General features: G+C 44.7%; 3 pseudogenes; 2 read left to right on the top strand and 1 right to left on the bottom strand.

Annotated features, from left to right (window-relative positions):
* Positions 1-5283: 5283 nt before the first annotated feature.
* LOC136458680 (uncharacterized) lies at positions 5284-6595 on the top strand (annotated as a pseudogene).
* Positions 6596-6644: 49 nt separating this feature from the next.
* LOC136458681 (L10-interacting MYB domain-containing protein-like) lies at positions 6645-8663 on the bottom strand (annotated as a pseudogene).
* Positions 8664-10942: 2279 nt separating this feature from the next.
* Positions 10943-13844, top strand: LOC136458679 (uncharacterized; annotated as a pseudogene).
* The last annotated feature ends 269 nt before the right edge of the window (positions 13845-14113 follow it).

Below are 14113 nucleotides of genomic sequence, written 5' to 3'. Positions count from 1 at the left end.
TCTTAGTTATTACGCAGCTTTTGCTATGCACCTTAAAATATGTTTGTCTGGAAATGTCAAAAAGACTTATAAATTAGAACGGAGGGAGCAGTACAAAGCGGAGGACAACCAGAAACCAAACCGTCGGAACGCTTGGATTAGTACGAAGAACCCTAGGGAAAACTAGATGAAAAGAACCGCTATCGCTATGCAGAAAGTATCGGATTGAGTTACGGGCCTGTTCGGAAGTTGCTCTTAGCCCATTTTAGTGCTCCTATTTCGCATCCAAAACCCAAAACATTTTTTAGCCGTTACTTACGTATCAGAATCAGACACAAACATGCACCGACGTTGTTCCATGATGTGCAGAAAGTATCGAGCATCTCACATCACCGAAGACAGGAGGGAGGAACAACGCGTGATTCTCTCTGGAGCACACGGGAGGGAATCTCTCTGCTGGTGCCAGTGCAGAGTGCACGTACGTACGTACGCTGTGAGATCCATGATAAGATAACGGCATATATTCGTCGCACAGCTCGTTGGTTTCGTTTTCATTTGCAGCCCCTGGACCGTGGTGGTGCACCCCGAAACCAACGGTTGTGCTGCAGTGCTGCTGCTGCGTGCGTGCGTCAGCTGGGCTGGCTCGTCGGACTCACGCCTTTGGCTAAAGACAGTTAGACAGCTCCGTATCCTTTATCGCGATCGGGGTTCGCCGCGTAAACTGACCTGGCCCAGATTCTTGGACGTCTCTATCGCGACAGGCTGCACCAGAGATTCGAGTCCGCCAGCCCCGCCCACCCGCCCTAAAGACGGGTCGGATGTCGGGTTCGCGAGCGAACTGACCTGCATGCATGGCTGCATGTTTTAATTGTACAAAATATATTGCTTCCAGAACCCTTGACCGCTGATGATTAGCAGCAGTAGCTGCAGCCACCCCGGACGAAGAAGGCTTAATTGGTTGCTTATTACGCTCCAAGTTCCCCGGCTTGCATTGGGAGGAATCTCCTGTTCCTGTATTCAGCATTTGAATCAGAAACAAAAGTTTTTCTTCTTCTTCTTCTTAAGAAAACTCCGCTGAGAGGTGTGGACCTAGTAACAACTACTAGGGCTAGGAGGGTCTCCTGACTCCTCTCATCATCTTCATTCTATTCTAACCCTTTCTTTCAATCTTCTATCGCTGAAGTGGATGATCGGAGGGGTAGAGTAGAGGGCTTCAGCCGCCCTGGCTGGCCAGTGCTACATCCGCATTTGCCTCCGCTAATCTAACATTTGAATATAAATTTGTAAGCTCGTCCAAATAGGTAGGTTTGAGCTTTTAAAACTTCAGGCCTCTCGCTAATTAGCCACCTAGCTCTCATGGATCATCAGGAAAATACACTGATTCTAGGGCGTCGTCTTTACTTTGACGTTCCTGGGATGTTAATTAGCAGCTCTAGGTTATCATCCTCTGTTCAATGACGTGATCACCTTCTCCTATATCATCATGGCATGCAATTATCCGTGCTTACCGAACCGTACGTTAGCTAGCTATAGGCGGACATGAACGAGCGGCTAAACCAGATCGAGCATGATCAAGGGTCTTGTTGACGCCGATTTGGCATTATTAATATTATTGCGCTACTAGGTCGAGCTATCAATGTTCTCGTAGCCAACCTCCACACCAGTGCTTTCTTAGTTACTTTGATTTTAAATCGTATATACGTAGGTAAACCGAGGAGCAGCTAGCGAGGCCACAGATCGATCGAGACCGAGTAGCGACGAACACCACTGCCTTATCGTCAGGAAGATTTTTCACACACACTGTACATAACTGTACCCCCTTCATCAGAAAACAGATGCAACAACATTTTGGTTAGCTATGGCCGGTTTCAGAAATTAAACCACACGATACTGGTATACTCCAGGCTTTCCAGCTGCCGAGGGAGGCACCAATCCATCGTTACAATGTGCATCAGTGAGTGCATGATAGCAGTCCAGATAAGTCCAAGTGAAAGAGACGTCGTCGGCGTAGCGGACTAGCGATGCAGTGTTTTCCCGGAATTTCGACGGAGTCACGGGTCCAGCTGCTTGATTGATTGATTGGCAGGGAGGAAGAATAGGCTGATTGCTCACTCGTGCATGCAGCCCATGTGAGCGGCCCTCTTTTCGTACGACCGCACGAGAGTTTTGTGCGCATTGCATGCGCTCAGCTCGTTCCGGCCGTTGCTCGATGTTAATTTGGGCCCGACACTGCCGCGCCCAACTGGCAGAAGGTTTTAATGAGCACACGTACCGGTCGCCGGTGTGCAGGTGTAACAAACTTCCAGCGGTGACCAAAGGCCTGAATCATGAAAGGTATAGCGGCAGCGCTGGCTTGCTGGTGCCATAAAGAACTGATGATGCCTCTGTGTTACCAGGGCCGCTCGCTGTCTTCTCTTTTTCTTTTCTTCGGGTGTGTGTCCCAGTGTGCGGATGCAGACGTCATGCAGTGCAGGCTCACAGAAGCAGAGCCATGGGCAGGGCAAACCGCGAACCAACTGCTCCCAATACAGTGTGGTTTTGGGGGTCTCCAACCTGCGGTCGAGCCCTTGACCAACGATTCAGCTAACGGTTGGCTCTCGTCGCTGCTCGAGGCTGCTGCCTGGCTTGACCAAGCGTTCAAGGCTTTGCAGTTTCGAATTTCCAACTGGCCAGTCCCTCCACAATTCATTCTCCGGGTCGGAGAAAAAACTGCGAGAAAAGTATCATGCGGTGGCCGGGCCCGGGAGCCAAAAGGTGGGCACGGACGGAACGGAACCAGCTTGGTAGGCCGTAGGCCTTGGCGCCTTGTTGGCACGGCCAGTTGGGCTCCAGCCAGCCAGCCAGCCCTCGTGCCTGCGAATCCTCCTCCTCCTCCTCCTACGGCTGTAAAACTTGTTCCGCGGACTGCTACACCTGACCGTTCTGCGTGCGCCAAGTGTTTGCGTTTGCACGCTCGGATTCATTCAGATACGCTCCCACGTTCTTTTTCGTCTCGTCTGGCAAACGCGGAACCGAGGAAAAAGTGACGGAAATAAGGCACTCGGAACTCCACAACTTTCAGACCTCTTTTGATTTTATTTTATTCTCGACGACCAGCAATCACTTCTGGAAGTTTTAATTTTATTTATTTTTGTACTCTATATCCGTAGGGTCAGCTGGTTGCCAAGTTCTTCGGGCGATTATTGGCTTGAAGATTTATTTAGCGATCACGTCGCGTGTTTCAAATCATCTAGAAATCAAACTTTGTACTATGTTTAGACACATGGTACTCTAATTTGTATACACGAGGGTTAAAGACTTATTATTAGTCATGTCATGTGTTCTAATTTGTTTTGGGATCGAAATTCACGTCAATGACTGGACACTTACCTCGTACACGGAATGGAAGAGAGTGATGGACCATGGAAACACTCTGTCTTCAGGTTGTTTCGGAATCAGTTCCACACTTTAGACACGCTGGTGCTCTAATTTGTACAAGAGAAAGATTGAGTCCTACGGATCCCTAACAGTTGTGAGCGATGAAGGACCAAGAAAATTTTCGCTCTATATTATTTCCCAAGTAAATAGATACTATGTCCATTTGAAATGTATGTTTGACTTCCCAAGTAAGATCCCGTTTTGTTTTCTGTAAGGACCCATTTAGCACAATCCCAACTTCAAGATCTATGCTGCATCTACAGTTATCATCTAAACTAAAGTAATTTAATTTTTTATATGTTTAATATAACTATATAATAAATAAAATAAGTCATATAAATGTATTTGACATTCCTGCAGCTCTAGATACAATTTTTTTTTCTAGAGTTCCATTCCACTAAACAGGGTCTAAATAAACATCGTGTTAGCTTCTGGGATGTTAATTAGCAGCTCTAGGTTATCATCCTCTGTTCAATGACGTGATCACCTTCTCCTATATCATCATGGCATGCAATTATCCGTGCTTACCGAACCGTACGTTAGCTAGCTATAGGCGGACATGAACGAGCGGCTAAACCAGATCGAGGGGTCCTGTTGACGCCGATTTGGCATTATTAATATTATTGCGCTACTAGGTCGAGCTATCAATGTTCTCGTAGCCAACCTCCACACCAGTGCTTACTTAGTTACTTTGATTTTAAATCGTATATACGTAGGTAAACCGAGGAGCAGCTAGCGAGGACACAGATCGATCGAGACCGAGTAGCGACGAACACCACTGCCTTATCGTCAGGAAGATTTTTCACACACACTGTATATAACTGTACCCCCTTCATCAGAAAACAGATGCAACAACATTTTGGTTAGCTATGGCTGGTTTCAGAAATTAAACCATACGATACTGGTATACTCCAGGCTTTCCAGCTGCCGAGGGAGGCACCAATCCATCGTTACAATGTGCATCAGTGAGTGCATGATAGCAGTCCAGATAAGTCCAAGTGAAAGAGACGTCGTCGGCGTAGCGGACTAGCGATGCAGTGTTTTCCCGGAATTTCGACGGAGTCACGGGTCCAGCTGCTTGATTGATTGATTGGCAGGGAGGAAGAATAGGCTGATTGCTCACTCGTGCATGCAGCCCATGTGAGCGGCCCTCTTTTCGTACGACCGCACGAGAGTTTTGTGCGCATTGCATGCGCTCAGCTCGTTCCGGCCGTTGCTCGATGTTAATTTGGGCCCGATACTGCCGCGCCCAACTGGCAGAAGGTTTTAATGCCCGTTCACTTATCTACAGTGTTTTTCTCTCACAACAAAACAACTTTAGTCGATTTACCAGTCGACTTTAATACCGGCCGAACATGCCGTTAATGAGCACACGTACCGGTCGCCGGTGTGCAGGTGTAACGAACTTCCAGCGGTGACCAACGGCCTGAATCATGAAAGGTATAGCGGCAGCGCTAGCTTGCTGGTGCCATAAAGAACTGATGATGCCTCTTTGTTACCAGGGCCGCTCGCTGTCTTAGGGCCTGTTTAGAACGCAGGAATGGAAAACAGAGGAATAGAAAAAACACAGGAATAAGATGTAGTATAAAGCGAAAAAACGCAGGAATCTAAAACAGAGGAATACTTGAAGTTTGCTGTTTGGATTGCAGGAAAATTTTGAACATTCACGTTTTCCCATGCAAGGAGGAAATAGCCGTTGGCTAAGTTAGCCGTTGGAGCCCTGCAAGTGGCGTTGCTGGTCTGCATTTTTTTTTACCCTGGCATTGCTACATCACCCTGCTGCTCCTGCTATATATAAGCTTGTTCGGTCAGCATTGTGTGTTGTCCAGCAATATAATAACTTTGCCATTCTCTCATCCATCCATCACAGACAATAGATTTCTTTCTATGGATTCAAGCTACCAGCGTAGATCAAAAAATGAAGAGGAATTTTTTCTCTTCGTACTCCCTACCTTACAAGAAGCTAGTTCATCCCAATCACCACAAAGGCAAGCCATACATACATCAGTCCGGAATGGAGCCACATTTATTGATGAAACACTAAATGGGCATGAAGTCTTATGCCAAAGGCGATTCCATATGGAGAGAGAGATTTTCCGAGCTCTGGTTCAAAGATTGCGTGAAAAAGGACTTGTTGATTCAAGGTATGTCTCGGTGGAAGAGCAATTAGCTATATTCCTTTATGCAGTATCAAAAATGCAAGCAATCGAGTATTACAAGATCAATTCCAACATAGTGGGGAAACAATTAGCCGTCACTTTGCAGCAGTGCTCAATGCACTTACACAACTCACATGCCACTACATATGCTTGCCTTCTCCACACCCACATCGTATATTAAGGCAGCCTAAATTTTCTCCATACTTTCAGGTAATAAAAAAAATAGTTCACTTTCATGTCAATTTAATTATATTTAATACATGTAAAGTGGGCCTTTTATATTGACTTCATTAATATATATACAGAACTGTATTGGAGCTATCGATGGCACTCATATTCCAATGACTATTCCTGTTGCAAAACAAGAACCATATAGAAATAGAAAGCAAGGTCTATCACAGAACATGATGGTTGCATGTGACTTCGATCTAAAATTTGTGCTTGTCCATGCCGGTTGGGAGGGGTCTGTTTCTGATGCAAGAGTTCTACATGATGCACTTAACCATGGATTTAGTGTCCCCCCTGGTAAATTCTACCTTGTAGATGCAGGCTATGCAAATACACCACAATTTCTTGCTCCATACCGTGGGACTAGATATCACTTACAAGAACAAGGAAGAGCAGGTCAAAAACCACAAAATCCAAAGGAATTATTCAACCTTCGGCATGCACAACTACGAAATCATATAGAGAGAGCTATTGGTGTATTAAAAATGAGGTACCCTATACTAAAAGCTGCTTCAGCATATGCCATAGAGACACAGGTTGATATCTCTGTAGCTTGTTGTTTAACACACAATTTCATTCGGTTACACAATGGAGATGCTAGTTTGGTACATGGTGCTACCACAGATATCAATCAAAGCAACATGACTGATGTACCAGAAGGAGATGACCAATACAGTAATGATGTGCCAGCATTTAACAACTTGCGACAAGCTGGAAATGAGATGCGAGATCACATAGCAAACATGATGTGGGAAGATTACATTGCAAGACGTACAGTTCAGCGATAATGATGTACTACCATGTAACTTAACATTCCTAGGCATTAGAATACCTAGTTAGCTTGTACTATAGTTCAGTACTTTACAAATGACAGTGACAGGTACTGTAAACTAGTCACTACAGGATGCTAATCCTAAACATCCCTATGCATTAGCATACCTAGTTAGCTTGTACTGAAATTTCTTGGTAATTATCAGTACTGCAGTTTAGTACTTTACAAAAGACCAGTGACAGGTACTGTAAACCAGTCACTACAGGATGCTAATCCTAATCATGTGAGCATATATGCACATGAACCAAAAGTGTACCAAAATATCAGTTTGCTTAGGTAATCTAAATTTGTCTAAGCAACCATCCTACTCGTAATGCATCACAACCAATTGAGAGAAAAACTTCCCTGTTTGACGGATTGTCTTTGAAGATGTCTGCTGCTTTTAGCATATCTCCAGTTTGTAGCTCACTAAGCCCCTCAAGTACAGTGATGCATTTTTTTATACTGAAAGGATCATCTAGCTTCTTCTCCTCTATGGCAGCGAATCGTTCAATCTCTTGTTTTTTCAGCTTCAAGTACTTCTCATGAAAATGTTCAGTTGTAATAGTGTGCTTGGTCTTTTGCCTTTTATCACGCTTACCATCAACTGCCTCCGGAGTTGAACTAGATGGCCGGGCACTGTGACGAAGAGTTTCTTCAAATTGTTCAGAAACATGTGGTGCTATATTTATGGAAGATGGTCCATCTGGTGTTTCTTGAGTAAATGCATCATTACCAAACCAATTAGTATCATCCCTGTCCTCTTCAATATCAAAACTGAAAGAACCAGGAGCAGGTATACTAGCTGAAGGTGACTGCAGGTGCACATCAGGAGAAACTTGTGAAGGCGATATTGCCTTATTGGCATAATGATCCATACCACGACAACTTCTTCCTTCGGCATAACGCCCTGTAAAAATTATGACAATATTTTAGAGTGGTCGTAAGTACTGTAATCACATCCAGTGAAAATAATAACTAATCAGGCTCATATCAACTCACCATCATATAAAGCAAACAGATAATCATAGTACGGGAATGACTTGTCTCGCCAAAACATAGCGTCCTTATTCTTGCGTGCCTCCATTGCTGCCCAAACATCTGGTGGTGCCGTCACCATCATTCTATCGGAATCCCAGCCAAAACCACTTTCTGCCACCAAATCTTTTATGGTACGGAATTCTTTTTTCATATCCTGCTCCTTTTGTTTCACTTGTCCAATAGAGAACGACAAAGAAAATTTCTGATTGAACTGAGCCACAATACTAGTCCAAGCATCCTTACTCCATGCATTGTGTGTCCGAAATCTAGGCACATCATGGATTTTTAAGAGTTCAATAAGATATAGCCTCCTTTGGTGATTCCACTTAGCTCTATTCTTTGAGGTGCCTATGACAAACATGATGAAAATTCCAGTTTTAAAATAAGTTAAATAACAGATATTAGAGATCCTACCAGGAGAAAAAAAAATCTAGAGGCATAATATACAAAACGTAAGTGCTATCTCCTTGTGCTAACTGCTATAAAAGTAACCGGAGAGAGTGCTTCCTAGTTACAAGCACACAAAAATAACATCTATTACAGAAACTTAGGGAAAAGATAAAAGGACTCCATAGATCAGATCTTTAAATAGAACATGTGTTGCCGGATCCACAAATTCGGATCCAGATCCAAAACAAGGGCAAAATAAAACTACTTTTGAAGGGGAAGCAAGCCACCGGAATTCCGGAAAGGACCTATATGTACAACAATAATAATCGATGAAACACAGGTTGACAAAAACAAAAAGGGCAAGACAGCAACCCATGCACAAGTAGATCAGGCTGACAAAAGTAGTTGGAAGGCACAGAGCAAGCAGGCAAGTAGTAGTCCTAGGCACGGCCGTGGAACAAACCCCCTTCTCTCCTGGCGACACTACATGGAGTTGCATCAAATCCTACCTGGTTCGTGGATTTCTTGACTTCCTCCAGATTGGTGGACATCAAGCCCGATGGAGTTGCAGGGAGAGACGAAGCGGGGAGAGGGGGATTTCGTGGGGATGGGCCGATTCGCTGCTGCTGGTTTGCCATCTCCACCTGTTCGTGCCAAATTTCTCTAGGGTTCAATCACCATGGCAGGAGGGAGGAGTCAGAGAGAGAGAGGCGACGGAGAAAACGAGAGAGAAGCTTTCCCTTGGGTCACGGTGGATGTTTTATTTCCCGTGAAACACACGTAGCTGAAAGCCTTTCCTCCGGAACGGAAACTACGAATCCTACGTTCCAAACGTAGTCACAGGCTTTCTTTCCAGAGGAATGAAATCCTCCAAAATTCCTATGAAAAAACTATGTTCCAAACATGCCCTTACCTCTTCTCTTTTTCTTTTCTTCGGGTGTGTCCCAGTGTGCGGATGCAGACATCATGCAGTGCAGGCTCACAGAAGCAGAGCCATGGGCAGGGCAAGCCGCGAACCAACTGCTCCCAATACGAGAACCGAGCAGCGCCAAGTGTTTGCGAATCCTCCTCCTCCTCCTCCTACGGCTGTAAAACTTGTTCCGCGGACTGCTACACCTGACCGTTCTGCGTGCGCCAAGTGTTTGCGTTTGCACGCTCGGATTCATTCAGATACGCTCCCACGTTCTTTTTCGTCTCGTCTGGCAAACGCGGAACCGAGGAAAAAGTGACGGAAATAAGGCACTCGGAACTCCACAACTTTCAGACCTCTTTTGATTTTATTTTATTCTCGACGACCAGCAATCACTTCTGGAAGTTTTAATTTTATTTATTTTTGTACTCTATATCCGTAGGGTCAGCTGGTTGCCAAGTTCTTCGGGCGATTATTGGCTTGAAGATTTATTTAGCGATCACGTCGCGTGTTTCAAATCATCTAGAAATCAAACTTTGTACTATGTTTAGACACATGGTACTCTAATTTGTATACACGAGGGTTAAAGACTTATTATTAGTCATGTCATGTGTTCTAATTTGTTTTGGGATCGAAATTCACGTCAATGACTGGACACTTACCTCGTACACGGAATGGAAGAGAGTGATGGACCATGGAAACACTCTGTCTTCAGGTTGTTTCGGAATCAGTTCCACACTTACCAGCGGCGAATCTAGACTAAACTGCTGCCGGGGTCGTACAGATTCATGAACTCAATTTGATGGGGTCGTAGCTGACCGGAATACGCGGGGTTCCACTGATTCATACAAAGTTATCGGGGTCGCATGACCCCGACACATATGCACTGGCTTCGCCGCTGCTTTAGACACGCTGGTGCTCTAATTTGTACAAGAGAAAGATTGAGTCCTACGGATCCCTAACAGTTGTGAGCGATGAAGGACCAAGAAAATTTTCGCTCTATATTATTTCCCAAGTAAATAGATACTCCCTCCGTATATGTTTTAGAGGTCGTTCTGGGCGTTCGTTCGAGTTGCACAATACAAGTCGTTCGTCCCCGCGCTGGCCAAAGGAGACGGCTTTGCCCCTGACTCATCGGTTTCCAAAAAGGCAGCGAAGCAAAAAAACATGCAGCCCAGGGAATCGAACTCTTCTGTTAGGATCCTACTGAACACCCTATTTAATAAGGGCAAATATGGAAGATTAGACCCAAATTAAACACACCTTGGTATGCGTAAACCTGTCCAAAACGACCTCTAAAACATATCTGGAGGGAGTATGTCCATTTGAAATGTATGTTTGACTTCCCAAGTAAGATCCCGTTTTGTTTTCTGTAAGGACCCATTTAGCACAATCCCAACTTCAAGATCTATGCTGCATCTACAGTTATCATCTAAACTAAAGTAATTTAATTTTTTATATGTTTAATATAACTATATAATAAATAAAATAAGTCATATAAATGTATTTGACATTCCTGCAGCTCTAGATACAATTTTTTTTCTAGAGTTCCATTCCACTAAACAGGGTATAAATAAACATCGTGTTAGCTTCTGGAAGTTCACATGTTCACTTTGGCGCTGCGAGAGCATCAAACCAAGGGTGTGTTTAGTTCCACCAAATTCCCAACTTTGACACTATGCAAAAAGAAGATTTCCCGTCGTATCAAACTTGCGGTATATGTATGGAGTACTAAATGTTGACGAAATCAAAAACTAATTGCACAGTTTGGTTGTACTTTGCGAGACGAACGTTTTGAGCCTAATTAGTCAACGATTGAACAATTAGTACCAAATACAAACGAAATGCTACAGTACACTACAGTGCTATTCAGGAAATTTGCCGCCGCCGAATCGGGGCAACTAAGCGAGGGACAAACCGGAACCATGACTTCGAGTACGTGTAATAAAACCCTGCGGCCTGACCCCAGGTTGCAAAACGCGAGAGCAGAGGACTCTCCAACCCGAGAAGCGGTTTCCTTCCCTTTATAACCCCAGGTCGTCACGTCCCCGGTCTCGGCAACGGGCTTCCCCTGCTGTACCGCTCGCCCGGTGCACGCTCGCACGCACGTCGCCCCCCACGTCTCCTGTCCCGTCAAAGAATCTTCTTCACCCACGCCGCCGCCTCCTTCCACTCCCGACGTCGTCCCCGCGCGCGGCCATGGCCACGGCCGCAGACCGCCAGCTGGACGACATAGCGCCGGCCGGCGGCGGCGCGCCGGTGCAGAAGCGCAGGGGGTGGATCAAGCGGATGATGATGTACTCGCCCGTGGCAGCGGTAGCCGAGAAGGGGAGGCCAGCGACCGCCGCCGCGCGACGAGGACGACGAGGCGGGTGGCTGCGGCGACTGATGGTGCCCCCGCCGCCGCCGCGGGCCGCCGGCAGCGGAAGCTGGGCGGCGGCGGCGGGTCGGCGTCCAGGCTGCTGCCCGGCGGGCTGCTGAGGTGGAAGCGCGTCTCCATCGGCGGCGGGTGGGCGTCGGCGCTGCTGGACGCCGCCGCGTTCCGCGTCATGTACGTGGTGGAGGCCGTCGTGCTGGGCCTCGCGCTCTCCTGCTTCTTCTGCTGCTGCGGCAGCCAGATATGACAGGTTTATTATTTACCTTGTAATCTCTCCCTAATTATTGTTACTACTAGACTTTTTACGCCCTCCTCCTTCCTTCCTCGTGGATGAAAATTTCCAATCGCGGCTTCGACTTGCTTAATACACTATGCGTGTCCTTCGAGCGTTCTTGCTTGGATTGGATGGAAAAAAGACAAGGGCACCACTATGCATGCATCCGCTCGCGCATTGCTGCCGGGGACGACGCCCCTTGCTTGCATAAACGTGGGTGACACTTGCCGCGCGCCGCCGCCTGCTAACCGTTGTAGTATCCCCAACCCCAATCACCATGACCTCATAGGCTACCTAAGATCGCGCCGCCGTTATGGCGGATGTATCTATGTACGGCATGGTGTAATTGGCAGCTCATGGTCTCTGTTTCGTTTTAAGGAAATAGAAAAAGAAAAAGAAAATCCTATGTATGAGGACAATCCAATGCTAAAAACCTTTTTGTGTATATCAATTATTGATGTTGGCACTAGACATAGAAACATATGTTATTAATGGATACTTTCTACTCCCTCCATTTTAAATTATAAGACGTTTTGGCTTTTCTAGATACATACATAGTTTTGCTATATGCAACGAGGTATAAGCTATGTCTAAATACATAAAGCCAAAACGTTTTGTCCAATCACATGTCTTCTCTCTTCATCTACCTATCACATCTGTTCATGACTTGGTTCTGGTGTAGACATGGTTTCTTATTTAAGAAACCATTTTCTCCTCTTTCTTCTTATTGCAGTGCCACGTCATCATTTTGCTTAGCTGACACTCCAACTAATGAAAATAGAAACCATATAGTTCCTTGGTTGGTAGTGTCCTGGTATTCTAATTCATAACATGTTTTGTTGCAAAAATGAATGCCTGCTCACCCCTAGTCCACTTCTATTCTATTACAAAATAATAATAAAAAATGACCTAACCGTGCATGTGCTTAGCTAATCCTGCAAGTTTTAGCCAATGTGGAGCCACCTGACAAAAATCGGTGTAATCACATTTGAGTTTCATCGGTGATTCTTTTGAAGGAAGCTTAAAAAAATGCAGGGAACTCCGATAAAAAGCTGCATTAATGGCCTCACATTTTAGGGAAAAATTCAGTGCAATCAACTCAATGCGTGTGCAGTAGGGTGGGTTTTTTTTCAACAAAAACAAGTGGGGTGCGTATCTGTAACAAAATATGCTTTTTTGGGTTAGAATATGAGGATATGTTTAGTAGAGCTTTACTCTCTGATTATCTGATACAGCAAGTTTAGTGTGTGTGGGGGGGTGGGGGTAGAAAGCAGATGGGAAGTGATTCTAGCAAAAATTGAATATAGAGTGTTGAGAAGTGGGTTTTTATTTTTAGCTCTCAGCTCTTAATGTAAACCCGTTTGACTATTTAGAAGCATTTGCCATGGAGAATATGGAGATGGGAGCGCTGTCGAACAGCTCCTAAAAATGCAAAAATGGCTTGTGTGGTAATACGGGGTAGTTTTTCAAATTTTGGTTCGTTTTATAGTTTGAAAAGGTGGCATGCATCTTCTCTTTAGAGGAAACATGACATTTATAACGTAATGTTGTCGTTGTCAAAACACACCAGTAGATAACAAAAAGTACAGATGGTTAGGGTTAATTAATTAAGCATGATCACCGATATCATAACTCTCATGCTTTATGTTAGTTAGGAGAGGTGTTACTGTATAATGGTTGGTTAGTTATAAAGATTTCTAATTAATTAGGTAATACACTGGAAAAACCCTTAAGAATGCTTCTTCTTTGCTCATCTTGTACCTCTGTTTTGTCTAAACTTTTTTCAATGTTCTTCTCTGCTTGACCATGCTATTGTTTGTCTCTACACCTTGTTTGTTTCTCATGAATTACCACATGCCACTAATCAAGTCCAATTATTGTCTTCAGCTAGCACTTTTTTATCTAAAAAAATACTAGCTTTTTTTGAGAAAAAAAGTGCTAGCACTTTTAATTTGTCAGTGTACGTGGGATCCGGCCAACTCACGTGGGAGAGGAATGCACGCTTGTTGGACGTCGAGCACATCGTGCACCGGATCAAGCTGATCTGTGAGTATCCGTTTTAGAAGCCGTGCACCTTGAGCGCGATTCTCCAACGTATTTGGGGGAAAATAAGTTGTATATATGTTGTAGAAACCTGAGTTTATCCATGGGAGTATTAATAAAAAGAGTGTCTGATTTGTAGAATGAGTTACTACTCTAACATGTACTCAGTATTCACTTTTTTGTTTGATTTGAGAAATATAATGAGTTATCACCACATCATTTCTCGCAAAGCTAATAGTCAGTATTAGTATTTTTTTATCAAATTTAAGCGATTGACTCGTGATGTACCAGTGTACCACCTCATATTTGCATGTGGGAGGGGTAACTTGTAGTTGGCCGTAGAGCAACTGTTACACGGTACCAGGTGTCTATGTAGCTCGTGTTTTGCTTGTGTGTTTCTTTCCTTTTCCATTTTGTTTCTCGGTTCTTCGTATGCTTAATACTACAGGCCTGGCACACGGCACGGGCTCACTCTACCCAGGAG

The sequence above is a fragment of the Miscanthus floridulus genome, chromosome 6, assembly GCF_019320115.1.
Source record: "Miscanthus floridulus cultivar M001 chromosome 6, ASM1932011v1, whole genome shotgun sequence".
Taxonomy (NCBI): Eukaryota; Viridiplantae; Streptophyta; class Magnoliopsida; order Poales; family Poaceae; genus Miscanthus; species Miscanthus floridulus.
This window is presented reverse-complemented; position numbering and strand designations above follow the sequence as displayed.